The sequence below is a fragment of the Pseudonaja textilis genome, chromosome 2 (genome assembly GCF_049901715.1).
Source record: "Pseudonaja textilis isolate UNSWEBS1 chromosome 2, rPseTex1.2, whole genome shotgun sequence".
Taxonomy (NCBI): domain Eukaryota; kingdom Metazoa; phylum Chordata; class Lepidosauria; order Squamata; family Elapidae; genus Pseudonaja; species Pseudonaja textilis.
Window position 1 is genome coordinate 193,001,410 of NC_141991.1, and position 13,665 is coordinate 193,015,074.

The 13,665-nt window shown below is 39.2% G+C and overlaps 1 pseudogene across 1 annotated transcript; it reads left to right on the plus strand.

The window, feature by feature from the left end:
* The first annotated feature begins 63 nt into the window (after positions 1 to 63).
* Positions 64 to 13,280, plus strand: LOC113438380 (cytochrome P450 1A1-like; annotated as a pseudogene). The gene is made up of 7 exons (XR_015742184.1): positions 64 to 108; positions 1,774 to 2,604; positions 3,787 to 3,910; positions 7,094 to 7,188; positions 7,537 to 7,649; positions 8,179 to 8,265; positions 12,606 to 13,280. The product of XR_015742184.1 is annotated as a cytochrome P450 1A1-like (transcript).
* The last annotated feature ends 385 nt before the right edge of the window (positions 13,281 to 13,665 follow it).

Here is a 13,665-nt window from a genome sequence, read left to right on the forward strand (position 1 = left end):
AGCGTCGCGCAAGGAGCGCTGAGCCTTCGCCGGCGCAAAAGAAGCGGCGCCATCGCGCCACCCCGAGAACGGCAGCGTTCGCAACTGCCCCGCTGCATCTTGAGACACGTGAGTTGGGGGAAATGGAGTCCTCGGGCAGGGCGAGCTCGAGGCTCCTCGTTGGGCGCGTGGGGGTTTTCCTGGCCGGGCGCTTCTGCTCGGTGTCCCGCCAGGCTTTTGACCCCCGGGCTGAACCGCCTGCCGGTAGGAAAGGCAATAAAAATGGGGACGGAGAAGGATTTCTTTCGATAAATCCGATCAACAGAGCTTTGGACAGTAAAAGGAGATTTCTTTCAAGCCTTCAGCTTTGCAGGTTGCCCAGATCTCCCTTTGCAGGCGCGCCAATCTCCCTTCTTCCAAGCTTCAAACGTCCAGTTTTTGGCAGAAGGGAGAGTTGGGCTTCATTTGCGGGTTGATTCGTCTCTCAGATGCAGAAGGAGTTTTCTTTTTATTACCTGAGAAAGAGCGAGCGAGGAGGAACCTGTGAAGGGGCAGGACAGGAGAGAGAGAGACTTCTGAATGAGGACAAGCTACACGCATTCTGGGTCCTAATACTGTTTTAATTTTAAAATCGTATTTGGGAAAATATATTGAACTTAAAGATAATTAGAAGTTGAGTAACTGGATTTTTTTTCTCTTTGGTTTAAAATCAAACTTATCCAAGTAGCCTCTAGTTCTTAGACATAGGTTGTGCCTGCATATAAATAGTAATAAAAATAATGAAGTTTGGTTTTGCAACATTAAAAAACATTGGAAGGAAAGCAAAATTCATGTCCCATCCTCATGTGCAATCTCAGCCAGGCTGGCACCAGAGACGTTTGTAATGGCAATTGTCCAAGTCATGCTTTAAAATGCACCTTTTTCTCTCTTGAATTTAATCTTGCAAATGTTGATAGCACAAAGCTAATACAAAGTCATTTGAAAATAATGTATTTGTTTCACTTTCAAACCTTCCCTCCCTCAAAATTTAACATAAAGACTGTTTATGAAAATGACCAACTTTATTTCCACTCTTTCATATTAGCACAACATTTAAAAGATTGTTTATGTTGTGAAGGTTTTTTTGCATGCAGGACGTTGTCCAGAATCCTTCTGCCTGAAAATCACTCCTAATCCTTCCCCAGTTTCCCAGGAAAAAAGCAAAAAATGTCTTTCAGGAATTTTGTATCAGAGGAAAGGAATGATGCCAATAAATAGTTCTAGTTTTAGAGACACAAACATCTAAACTTTTGAAGTATGCTATTTGTGCAAGCGGTTAGTTCTTGTAATGCCTTTATATGCACATCTTCATAGTCTTCAAGACATGTTGAAAATGCAGATTAAATTGAAATCCAATTGCAAATTGTGTTTTAGTTGCAAAAAAACCCAAACCTTAGTGTTTTCCTCCAAATAGTTGTTGTATGTTCTGTTTCTATTTTGGGACACATTCTTAGATTAATTCTTCTTGATGTTAATGCCCTTCTACCCTGTTTGCCATTCCTGGTTGAAATTTTCTTTTGCAAGGAGTTGAGCTTGCTTGCCCTCTAATGTCAAAGTTGCCACATTGGAGTTGCCACATTGGACTAAGTGTCTTTGGTTGATTTTGGATTTAATGCAAGCTATAAACCCATCCACTGTGGTTTTCAATATTGCTTGCAACTCAACATGATACATCAGTCAAAACATCATAACTTGTGCAAAACCGTGGTAGAATTAAGCAATGGCTTATTCAGTTCTCGGCATTTTCATTTGCAGATCCTTTCTGAAAATGAGTTTTGCAATGGACGAAGTTTCCTTTTCAGGGGTCATCATTGCTTTATGCATTGTGGTATCACTATTCATTTATGTACGAATGCTAACAAAGAACAAACAACCATACCCACCAGGACCTTGGTCACTTCCTATTTTGGGGAATCTTCTCCAGCTTGGAGATCATCCTTATGTTTTCTTCGATCAGATGAGGAAGAAATATGGAGATGTGTTTCAGATACAGCTTGGAATGGTTCCTGTTGTGGTTGTTAATGGCCTGCATGCTGCCAGACATGTCCTGCTGAAGGACGGAGAAAGTTTTGCTGGCCGACCCGATATGCATACCTTTTTTTTTTTTTTGCCAATGGTGAGAGCTTATCATTTTCGGTGAAGTTTGGAGAGAGTTGGAATCTACAGAAAAAGGTTGCTGCCAAGGCATTGAAGTCACTGGCCAAATCTGAAGCCAGGTCCTCCACCTGCTCTTGTCTTCTGGAAGAGCATGTTTGTGCTGAGGCATCCGAACGGATGAAAACCTTTTTAGAACTCTCCAAGAAAGGGAGTTTTGATCCCGTTGCGGCGACAACCTGCACTGTGGCTAATGTGGTCAGTGCCCTCTGTTTCGGCAAGAGGTACAGCCAGTGTGATGAAGAATTTCTGAGTATCATCCAAATGAGTCACGGTCTTATAAAAGCCTCAAGCATCTTCAATCCCGCTGACTTCATCCCATGCCTTCGTTATCTTCCACTACCTGCTGCGAAGGTTGCCCGTGCGTTTTATGGAAAGTTCAACAACTTTCTGGCACAACATGTGAAAGACCATTATGTCACGTATGGTAAGGCAAGCACGTATGATAAGATAAGGTTAACAGTGGGAATTGAAAAATGTTTCTCTATTGCTTATTGTTAAGATATTTAATTTAATAGCTCAAAGAGTAAAGTGTATAATGGGCCAGAACACACAGTTGTAGTTGATTGATTGGAAAGTGAGGGCTCCTGCATGAGGCAATCTACGTTATGATTGGTTGCTGAGTGAGAAGGGGAAGTTCCCCTTTTTTCTTCGGTGTGCTCTGTATGCTGTTCTGAGATTTACCTCATGATGTTCCTGACTATCTTGTCTACTGTGAATAGAGATTTATTTATATAAAACTACAAGTTTGTTTCAGTGTCTCTGGCTTCATTTGGATACCTGCTGAACAATTCTTTGACATTTATACTTCCACCCTAAGCTTAGAGGAGGGTGTCAACCTTGCAGCTCGCAGGCTAGATGTGCCACACGCTGGCCACAAGCGAAGGGGAAAAAGTTGCAATATGTCACGTAATGACCGCATGACACTGTGAGTTTGACACTCACGGTTAGAGGTTCTATAGGTGATCCATGCATAGCAAGAATAATTGGGACTGGCAACTCTGTTGCTAAGCGATGCAGTCATAAAGTGCAATGTCATGTGACTGCAGTGACTTATGATGGCAATAGTGGCAGTTCTGGTTGCCATCATTAAGCCAGTCCCGTATGGTCATTAAGCATGTCATCTGATCGCCTTTTGTGATCTCCTGATGGCTTCCCTATTGACTTTGCTTGTCAGAAACTGGTAGTGAAGGTTGCAAGTGATGATCATATGATCACAGGATGCAAGCTAGTTGTCCAGTGCCCAAATAACAATCGTGTTACTATGGGGACACAGTGATGGCTGCAACTACATCATAAATTATAAATCTCCCTGTTGTCAACTAGAATGAACAAGGAATGAGTCATAAGTAAACAAGGATGTTTACTTATGTTCTTAGCTTGATTTTTCTTAGTCTGCAACTCTTCATGGCTATTGATTAATTTATTTTTGTATTTGTTCCCCCCACCCCAAAGAACTTATCTTAGTACATTCTAAAGGCCTACACTTGGCTTATAGGAAAAATAACGTAAATTCTCTCAATATAGAATTAAACAAATTACAGATTACAAAGTGTATAGTGTGAGATCTTTAGATGAAAATAACATCTTATATATTTTGTCTGCTTCTTTTAGAATGTCCTCAGAGACATCACTGATGCCTTAATTAATGTTAGCAATGAAAGAAAAGCAGATGATAAAATTGTAACCTTATCAAATGAAAACATAATAATTACTGTCAATGACATCTTTGGAGCTGGTAAGTATTATTTCCCCCCTCAATATTGTCTTTTAGTGTGATCCTTTTTTCAACAGAGAAGAGATGAAAGAATCTTTTTGGTGGGTTTAGCAAGCAACAATTTCAAAGTGGGGAAATTCAAACGAAGAATGACTGACACCAGTCTGTCTCTTTAACAACCTATAGTCTGATTGGTGTGTCTGAACTTTTAAGTTATAATGAATGGACGTAATACAGGTAGTCCTCGATTTACAACAGTTCATTTAGTGACCATTCAAAGTTACAACAGCACTGAGAAAAGTGACTTATACCATTTTCCACAACTATGACCCCTTGTAGCATCCTCATGGTCACATGATCAAAATTCAGATGCTTAGCAACTGGTTCATATTTATGATGGTTGTAGGGTCCTGGGGTCCCTTCTGACAAGCAAAGGGAAGCCAGATTCACTTAACAGTATGTTACTAAATGAACAACTGCAATAATTCACTTAACAACTGTAGTTAGAAGTGTCGTGAAATGGGGCAAAACTCACTTAACAGATGTCTCACTTAACAACATAAATTTTGGGCTCAATTGTTGTACGTCAAGGACTACTTGTTCTGTGATTACAACCGAACATAGCGTAACTCACTTCATCATTTAGCATGAATGTTACAGCATGGCGATAAGAGCTTGAGGCCGGTGAAACATAGTTATTTCCAGTCTTCTATTGCATTTGCTGTTAGCTGACCAGGGTGACTTGCTCCTTGTTGGTCAGGGATGAGTCTGTGGACCATCCTTTGAGCCACTGTGAAGAATAATTTAAGCATCTGATTCAGATTTAGCTAAACTTAAACCCCTACTGTGTTGGTCCAGTCAAGGTGTCTGACACACAGCCATGCTTGGTTATCTGGGAAGAACATGACCCTGTAATTCCTGAGAAAGTAAACAGGACCCTTGGTATTGTGTATCTGGCCGCTTTAGAAGACCCTGGTCCCTTCCAGTTTGTGAAGGCTTCTGGGAAGTGACATGTGTTTGGGTCAGTAGCCTTTTAGGTGGTTTCTCCATTGGACTTTAAAAAGGAAGCGATATGCTCCCTCCTCAAAAGACCATTAACAACCTGGACAATATTCAACCTTTTTGGAAGGTTGTTGAAAATGTGATTGATTTGGGGTTTACAAATGGTCCTGGAGGAAGTGGATTATCTGGATTCTTTTTGTTAGGCTTCAGTTGGGACCCAGAATACAGACAGCATTAGTTACACTTGATATGCTATGATCCTTATTCTTCTTGATGTCACAATGGCTTTTAAAACCATCAACCATGGTATCATTCTGGTCAGGTTGCATTGGGAATACAGGGCATGGTGTTCTCCTTTTTCCATGGTTGATTCCAATTAGCATTGGTTGGAGGGAGGCCAGAGGCTCCTAATTTTCAAGGGGGTCTAACAATTTGACACCCTGTCAGCTGCCATCTTTACGCTTGTTTGTTCTTCACTGCTATGAAGTGACAGATTGCCACGAACTATGAGGAGGGGGAATGAAGGGGGGAAGTCTTGGGGAAAATGAAAGTAAGTCCAGCATCTCCTGGAGATGCAGCCTCAAGGTCACCCAGCTGGAGGGAGCCACATACCAAACCTGAGTTTGACTGACTTATGAAAACATCTTGCCTGCACCTGATTGGTTACAATGGAGTGGACGATGAGAGACAGTTAAGGGAGAGAAAAAATAGAACTTAGGGATTTTAGAGGACTATTCTCAATTCTTGGTTTGCAATATTGCAATACACTTGACCTCTACTAAACTATACTATTCTCAACAAATGGAGCCAAGGATCATTTTTGTTTAGAGATTTAAGTTGTGGCACACCCTCCTCTTTTGTTCAACATCTGTATGAGAGCGTTAGGAAGGTCAACAATCAGTTTGGGGTCAGGAATCATCAATATGCTGATGACTCTTGGTTACATCTCAAATCTGGGGCAGATAAGGAGTGCTGTCCAGGCCTTCTCCAATTGTGGAGGTTGTAAGAGTCTGGTTAGGGACCTGTAGAGGAATGCAGAAGTATTCTTATCAGAGGAATGCAAGAGTTGTTACGTACTGGTGCTGATCATTACCTGTAAAGCAGTGGTGGGATTCAATTTTTTTTTTACTACTGGTTCTGTGGGCGTGGCTTGGTAGGCGTGGCTTGGTGGGTGTGGCACTGGGTGGGAAAGGTACTGTAAAATCTCCATTCCCACCCCATTCCTGGGGGAAGGTTACTGCAAAATCCCATTCCCTCCCCCTCCCACTAACTTGCTTTCCAGCTCCGTTGTCCTGTGCAGGGCAACAAAAGAAGACTCAGCCGATCAGCTGGGACTTGGGAGGCGAGAATAGATGGGGGCAGGACCCAGTCAGAGGTGGTATTTGCTGGTTCTCCGAACTACTCAAAATTTCCACCACTGGTTCTCCAGAACTGGCAGAACCTACTGAATACCACCTGAATACCAAGCCCAGAGTCCTGTCTACGTAGCATAGGAACTAGGTGTCTGAAGACCACTTTGCCCCTCTAATGTCTTCCTGCAATGTTTATTCAATTGTGTGGACTAGCAGCAGGTCCAGTCAATTAAGCCACATTACCTAGTGGATCACAGATGACAGACCTTGTCAGTAGGATCTAACCTTTGAAACAATTTCCTCTGCAAAGATCCCAATGGCTCCCACCTTGTTCATCTTTAACTGCTGTTTTTTTTTTAAAAAAAGGCCTTTCTTGCAGGCTTTATGTTAAGGATGGGATGCTACAAGTTGTGAACAACGTAGATTTTGCTACTTGAATGATCAATACTTTTATTTCTGTGGTGGTTTTGTATCACCTTGTTTTAGTTTTGCTGTAGCAGCCAAGGTCATGGACAGACTTGGGAATTCAGGAATGAATGAATGATACTATTCATGTGTTTGTATGATTTCTAAGCAATTTTTATTAATACAGACTACACTGTCCCATGTTGAAATATTGACTGTTTGCTAAAATTCAAAAGTGAACTATCAAAAATAATAGATTGCTGATTTGGGAAAATCAGTTTCATATGGAATCTGTCCTCCAGGTTTTTAGATACTTATTTAATTAATGATTCATATATTCGTATCTGCTTTATTATTTTTACAAATAACTCAAGACAGTGAAGATATCCAACACAATAAGTTCTAATGTTGCTGCAATTCTAATGTTGCTTCATTTCTTTTCCAGGTTTTGGTACACTCTCATCATGTTTGCAATGGATATTTCTGTACCTGACAAACAACCCAGAAATTCAGATGAAAATTCAAGAAGAAATTGGTAATGCTTTTGTGTTATTTAAAATAAATAGAAAATACCATGTTGTGAAACTTTAGTTTACTAGACTTCCACTAAATGAATTTCAACTCCAATAGAGCAAGTTTTTGGAGCAATTTCAGTTTGCATAACAATGCAAATAATAGTTTCATTTGGGTAATGATCCCAACTTGCAAATGATATAATTTGTAACATACAACTTGTATCAATAACCATAATTACACAATCAGACTTAATAATTGGGAATTTCACCCCATACATCAAATTGAGTTCCATTATAATATAAAGATTAAAGATTGCAGTTATGAAATAGTTTGTGTTAAATAAGTTCTGTTTTATTCTTTGAAAATGGCAAGATTGGGTAAAGGGCTCCAAAGTTTGAAGACCGAAAGGACTTGCATTATACAGAAGCTTTCATCAACGAAGTCTTTAGGCACAGCTCTTTTATTCCATTCACTAAACCTCACTGGTGAGAAGGAGAATTGAGGAATGGGTTTGTTTATGTTGAAGGTAGCTTCTGTTAGTACTGTAGTTTGTCCATCTATGTGACATTGACACAAAAATCCCCTATAATGTGAGATTTTATATTGCCAAAAATATAAAATATATATAGGGAAAATATATAAATATATATATTGGGAAAATATATATTGGGAAAGAGATGCTAGAGGAACAGTATTTGCTATGATTGAATTTCTACAGAATGCAATAACCATGGCAAGGAGAGAAAGATGCTACCATTTTTATTTCAATGAATGCTTTACTAAATTAAATATGAATGAATTAATTACATTTATATGTCATCCATGTCACTGTTATAGACAATGGGTGGCTTACAATATGTATTAAAAAAACCTAGAAAAAGTTAGGACCATGTCTTCCTACATTTATGGAAGGTTATTTTGCTCAGACATTTGAAAACAGTGTGGAATAATGATTGTGCTAATCCAGGGTCACCATGTTGGACTAAATGCTGTTTTGTTTTTAATATTTTCTAGTACTACCAAAGACACTGTTCTCAATGGGTATTATATTCCACAAAATACCTGTATCTTCATTAATATGTATCAAGTTAATCATGATGAGTAAGTATTAGAAGAAGATAATAATAATAACAATAGTGATATTAGACTTGTTACTGGTTTTTTTGTTTTGTTCTTATATTACTATTATAGCTTACAAATGTATTGAGAGCCAGTTTGGTATAGTGGTTAAGATACCAGGCTAGAAATCAGGAGACTATAAATTCTAATCCTGCCTTAGTCATGAAAACTGGCTAGGTTGACTTTGGCCCACTCACTCACTCTCAGCCCACAATATCAGACTTAGGCAACCAATTCCTGTAGCAACCAAAGGGATCAATATTTGGTTGATTTGGAAAAAAGAATGAATCCTACACTTGCAGGAAATGACTATAACTAAACAATTATGAGGACTTAATGACCCACTTTGTGTGGAGAGTCTGATAGTAGTAGTTATAAGATGTCCCAAGGGTAGTACATCTGGTGCCCCTGTGGATGGTTGTACAGATATTTGTATTAAATTTGACATGATGACACTAGCCATTTTGCTCAGTAAAAATGCATATTTTTCTCCACAACTTCACAGCTTCTTTACCGAAATCAAATTCACATTATCTTAAAGCACATCAAATGTTTCTTTTTTCAGATGATTCTATAACCCACTGGAGTACAAACACATTCATCTTTTGAGGCTCCTTTAAGCAATTATTTTAAAAACATTCATTTTCCTAAAGGATCCCATGTCTCTTTTCCACATGACGAAGAAATTGTAGGGAGGAAAACTCTGGACAACTCAAGCTCTGCAAATAGAAAGTCATGTTCAAAGGCTTTTAGATGACCCTTGGAAGTTGTGGTTAGTCCATTCTCATTCAGTTCTGCGATGATTGATTTTTAGAGATCATTTAGACCACCTTTCCCCCAAGCTTCATATGTTATGTATTAAGTTAGGAAGCGTGGATTTAGGTATTGTTTCCTTGGTAGTAATGCTGTTTAGTTCTTCTGCTAGCAAGACCTTTCATATTTACTACAGATGAACACACAAGGTGATGTTATATAAATGCCACAGTTATATACTTGAGTTGCAATACAAATTCATACATCACAGTACTGATTATGGCATGGTCTTGCATGTTTTATCATTTCCCTCCTGATAGAAAACCATAAGGGTGTTGCTTTTGTTTTTGTCAGATAATGGTCAAGTGATGTGGATGGTTGGTGGATATAATTTTTGAAATGAATTTATTTATTTATTTGATTTGTCAATTGCTTATAAGATAATAGGTATAAGTATATACATAGTTATGAATAAATGAAATGGGTACATATAAGAAAAATAAAACAAACAATAGGACAGGGGCGGTAGGCACATTGGTGCGCTTATGCACATCCCCTACAGGAAAGGGGTGAGGTCAATAGTAGACAGTCTAAGGTTAAAGTTTTTGGGGTTTGGGGAAGAAACTGCCGAGTCAGGTAGTGTATTCCAGACATTGACCACTCTGTTGTTGAAGTCGTATTTCCTGCAATCAAGTTTGGTGCGGTTAACCTTGAGTTTGTATCTATTGTGTGCTCTTGTGTTGTTATGGTTGAAGTTGAAGTATTCACTGACAGGTAGGACATTGCAATGTATGATTTTATATACCATACTTAGATCAGACCGAAGACGGCGTAATTCAAGGTTTTCTAGGTCTAGAATTTCAAGTCTGTTGGCATAAGGTATTCTACAACAAGTAGAGGAGTGGAGAACTCTTCTTGTGAAATATTTCTGGACTTTCTCCACTGTGCTAATATCAGATACATAATGTGGGTTCCAGACTGATGAGCTGTATTCGAGTATTGGTCTAGCAAGTGTTTTGTATGCTCTAGTTAGTAGTGTGATATTACCAGAGAAAAAGCTACGTAGGATTAGGTTAACAACTCTTAATGCCTTTTTGGCTATGTAGTTACAGTGGGCTCTAGCACTTTGACCATTAGAGATGAGTATTCCAAGGTCCTTTACAGAGCTTGGATCATCAACAAGATCTTGACTATACAGCTTGTATTTTATTTTCTGATTTTTTTTTGCCAATATGTAAGACAGAGCATTTATTTGTTGAGATTTGAAGTTGCCATTTGTTTGACCATTTTGATACATAGTCAAGATCTTTTTGAAGGGTAGCAGTATTGTCTGTGGTTTTGAACAGCTTTACATCATCAGCGAAAAGAATGCAGTTGCTCTTAATATAATCACAGAGGTCATTTATGTAGAGTATGAAGAGAGTTGGTCCTAGAACACTGCTTTGGGGGACACCAGTGTTGACAGGTACAGAATTTGATAGGGCACTCCTAATTTTGACCATTTGTTGTCTGTTTGACAGAAATGCTTCTATCCAATTATGCAGTTGTCCAGAGATACCATAAGATTTTAGTTTTAGGAGTAGTTTGTCGTGTACCACTGAATCAAAGGCTTTACAAAATCTATGTAGATTGCGTCTATTGCTTTGCCCTGATCGAGTTGTGTAGTCCATATGTTTTTGCAGTGTAAGAGTTGCTGATTACAGGATAGTTTTTTCCTAAAACCAAATTGTTTATTGGAGAGTAGGTTGTTTGTCTCTAAGTGGTGGTTAATGGATTGGTTAATAATTGATTCCATGACTTTACAGGTGACGCAGCATAAGGAGATTGGTCTGTAATTTTCAACTAGGCTGGGCTCTCCCTTTTTGAAGATGGGGATGACCGTGGCTTGTGACCATAGGTTAGGCAAGGAGCTGGTCCTAAAAGATTTTTTAAAGATTATGCTTAGAGGTTCGGCTATGGCAGTGGATAGCTTTTTTAAGAAGTAGGCACATATTCCATCCGGTCCAATAGATAGAGATGGTTTTCGATTGCTTAGTGCTTTTTCAACATTGTCTTCTGTAAAATCAATATGTATTAGATCATTGTAGTTTTCTGTGGTTCGGCTAGGAAATACTGGGCATAATCCATTGCTGTTTACAAATACTGAGCCAAAGAATGTGTTAAAGATGTTGGCTTTAATGGTGTCGTCGTTGCAGTCTTTACTATTAGGTCCTATTGGGTGGGATGGACCTTGAGCCTTTTAGTTTGTTGTTTACAAAATTGTAAAAAGCGTGGGTGGAATTGGTGCATAGAAGGTTTTGCTCTTGTTTAATGTGATAATGGTGCATTCAGTCTTTATCTGGTGGCATAAATTTTTGTATTGGCTTTTGAAATTGGTAACATGACCAGTTTTGTTTCTCCGCCAGAGTGATCTCTTTTTGGATTGAAGTTTCCTTATTGTTATGGGTAATCTGTTTTTTTGTTTTTGTTTTGGGAGTTGTTGTTGGTACATATAGTTTGATGACTCTTTTGACTTCAAGTAAAAATATGTTGTAATGGTCTTCAGCAGTATTGCATCCAGTGAATAGAGATTGCCAATCAAGGGATGAGAGATCGTTGTCTATAAGATCATAGTTGCCTTTTTTGAAGTTATAATTGGGGATTACATCATTGTGATGATTTTTGTGTGGGCGTATGTTGAGAAAAAGTCAATCATATTGTGGTCACTGCTGGAAAAGGGTTCTTTAGTTTGTATTCTGTAAATTAAATTCAAACTATTGCAGAAGATGAGATTGAGGCAGTTGTTTAGTCTAGTGTTGTTGGTTACTAGTTGTTCCAGTCCCAGATTTGTAACAGCAATGTAGAAGGTTGTGTGTATGGGTTCAGTTGTACATTCATTTAGGGTCCAGTCAATATGAGGTAGATTAAAGTCACCAAGGACGATAAAAGCTTGTGGGCAGGATGCTGCCCATGTTAGTAGTGTATTTAGCTTGTTTACATGTTCAATGTCATAATCAGGTGCTCTGTAACATAGTAAGAATCAAAATGTGATATTTAAGGATAGTTCACAGATGATGGTCTCAGGAAGAGCAAGCTCCTGGGTAACTTGGATGTTTTTTTAGATGTAAGGACTTTTTATAGAAGATAGCAACACCACCTCCTCTACGAATTATACGATCTGATCGGTAAACATGATAGTCTCTTACTGTGGTAGTGGAATCAGGGAGAGATGCGTTGAGCCATGTTTCACAGACAAATATGATGTTGAATTTAGCCATATTTAGTAAGAGGAGAAATTCAGGTATTTTATTCGCAAGGCTTCTTGCATTGAGTATCTTGCATTTAAGGCCAGCAGTAGTTGGAATTGAGGTAGTTAGGGGCGTGCGTGCCTAGTCTTGGGTGATGGTGGATTGGTTGAGGTAGAGTTGTGGTTGAAGGTTAAAGCTGAGTTGTGGGTTGTGTAAGCTGAGTTGCGGGTTGTGTAAGCTGAGTTGCGGGTTGAAATATGCTGGTGGCTAGATGAACTCTTTTCATTTTTATCGTATTTTAGTTTTCCTCTTTTTATTTCTACACTCATTTATTTCTTCCAGAAACTTGTGGATAGACCCTGACATATTTAAACCACAGAGATTTCTGAATGAAAATGGTGAATTCAACAAGAGCTTAATTGAAAAGATTCTGATCTTTGGAATAGGGCTCCGAAAATGTTTGGGAGAAGAAGTGAGGAGAAGCAATGAGATTTGGGAGAAGCAATGAGATCTTTCTTATCCTCACTACTATCTTGCAGCAGCTGAGATTGGAGAAGCTATTTGAAGACCAGCTAGAGATAACACCAGTATATGGACTTTCTATGACACCTAAGCCCTAGAGAATGTTTGTGTCACAGCGTGCTTTACTTGAAGAAAAATATGAGGAAGAAGCAGCTTTCTTTCATCACCAAATAATTTTCTGAAATAATGTAATGCAAAGCTGCTGTTTCCAAGTTATATTTTTTCCCAAATGTGTTGGATGCCAACTTACATCTCTCTAATAGAAATAAGTGCCCAAGTGCTGAAGAAAATCAACTTCAAAAAGGCTTATGGTTTTATAGAATATTTGTATGACATATGGGGTTATTTAAGAGTAATTTCCTTTATTTTTCACCTATCGACAGAATCTTGCCAGAGTATAACTACATATTTACTCTGGGAATAGCTAGGGCGTAGCTTTTTAATCTTTTTTTTTGCCAATCAAATTTCCCAAGCTCCATTGCCTCTTTGCCTTCTGGAAATGGGGCGTTGGTTCTTACCTGATACGCTTCTTTTCGTGGAGCTGCGGAGAGCGTCCAGGTTGGGAGGTGCTTCAGTCTCGGCTCCTACAGGCTGAGCTTGAAATTGAGGAACGCCTCTCACCATCACGTGGTCCTCCGGCGTCCCCAGTTTTGCGAAGACGAGAAGGAAGGCCCTGTACTCATGCTAACTAAAGAACGTTAATGTGCTTGGCTGAACGGCGAGGTTCCCCACCAGACGGATTAATGGGTGGGGCTGGACGCTCTCCGCAGCTCCACGAAAAGAAGCGTATCAGGTAAGAACCAACGCCCCTTTTCCATGGAGCTGCTACGAGCGTCCAGGTTGGGACATACCAAAGCTTGGCTAGTCCTGCGGGTGGGTT